Below are 1,378 nucleotides of genomic sequence, written 5' to 3'. Positions count from 1 at the left end.
CTGTTTCTCTCCCTCTCTTTTTAATTGATGTGCTTTGGGCAGGTTTGTCTTAAATGCACTTGTTATTTTTGGGGTGGGAGTGAGGGCAGAATTCGAGGAGATATGTACATATGGTCAGTCACACAATCTGTAGTCTCTAATTTATTCACCGTTGTTGCCTTGTATTGTAAAATATGGGGAGGTATGTACATATGGTTAGTCACAGGATTGGTGGTTATTATCTACACGAACAAGGATATTATGATTGTCTTTAATTTATCTACGATTGTTACATTGTATTGTATTGCTGGGAAGGAGGGACACAATGTAGATAGTAAGCATAGAACACCACATGGTGGTCTAGAGCAACATTCATGACATCAACACAATGAAATGACACGATCTTGGAAATACTTGCTGTTTATGTCATGATAGCTCATTATTTCATCCGAACATTTTTTGGGTTCCTACTTGCTTTTGCATCACTTTTTTCCGCGAATCTGAAGATGTCTTGGTGGGCTGTTGCCCTAAAGTCTCTTTTTGATTATGACTGCACTATCTAAAGCTCCTTGTAGCTTAGTTGATGATTGTAAATAAGTCACTGTGTTATGTTTTTTATGGTTGGTTCATTCCAGGCCTTGACGCAGGCGATGGTGATCAGGGAATATGAAGCTTTCCGCAAGAGAGAACAAAGAGCCCGATTGAAGAGAAGAGCAGATGTAGGTTTGGTTGTTGAAAGAGAAGGGGATGAAGCAACCAAAGGAATAGAAGAATTAACAAAGGCACAGGGCTGTGAAAAAATCGTCGAGAATGAAAAAAGAGCAAAGATAGCGAAAGGGATTGCACGATATGTACTTCAAAGCACAAGTGGAATGGACATGGACACCAAGAAAGACATCTTCAATCGGATGATTCAACACCCTTCACTAAAAGATATCCAGAACAACAAAGCATCAACATCCTATTTTGCAGATACACTAATAGGAAATATTCAAAACACACTTCAAGACTTGAAGAGGCCACCAACTGAAGATGAGATGCTCCTCAAGAGGTCTACCATGATGATGCTTTTGAACTCAAAAAACCCAGAGGAGGCACAAGGCCTTGATGTTAATTTTGTCTCCAAGCTACTTTCTATTCATAGAAGGAACTTGTATACAGCCAAAAATCATCTACTCCAACAAACTGAGAAGACCACTTTGTCCTTTGCCACATGTCATTGGAGTCTTCAAAAAAGTGGCATACCTGAAGAGGTAAAGGAGCTAATGGTCAACTTTTGCATGCTTGAGACTCGTGTATCCCCCAAAAAAGACATATGTCAAAAGATAATTGGTCGGAAGGAGTATATCGAACATCCCATCCATTTATTGGAAGTATCACAGGTATGCGCCATGGCTTT

The 1,378-nt window shown here is 39.7% G+C and overlaps 1 pseudogene; it reads left to right on the top strand.

The window, feature by feature from the left end:
• The first annotated feature begins 596 nt into the window (after window positions 1–596).
• Window positions 597–1,087, top strand: LOC147444227 (uncharacterized; annotated as a pseudogene).
• Window positions 1,088–1,378: the final 291 nt, after the last annotated feature.

This window comes from Adiantum capillus-veneris, chromosome 13 (assembly GCF_014529385.1).
Source record: "Adiantum capillus-veneris isolate H3 chromosome 13, ASM1452938v2, whole genome shotgun sequence".
In the NCBI taxonomy this organism is placed as follows: Eukaryota; Viridiplantae; Streptophyta; class Polypodiopsida; order Polypodiales; family Pteridaceae; genus Adiantum; species Adiantum capillus-veneris.
Note: the sequence above shows the minus strand (reverse complement) of the source record. Positions and strands in the feature narration are given on the sequence as shown.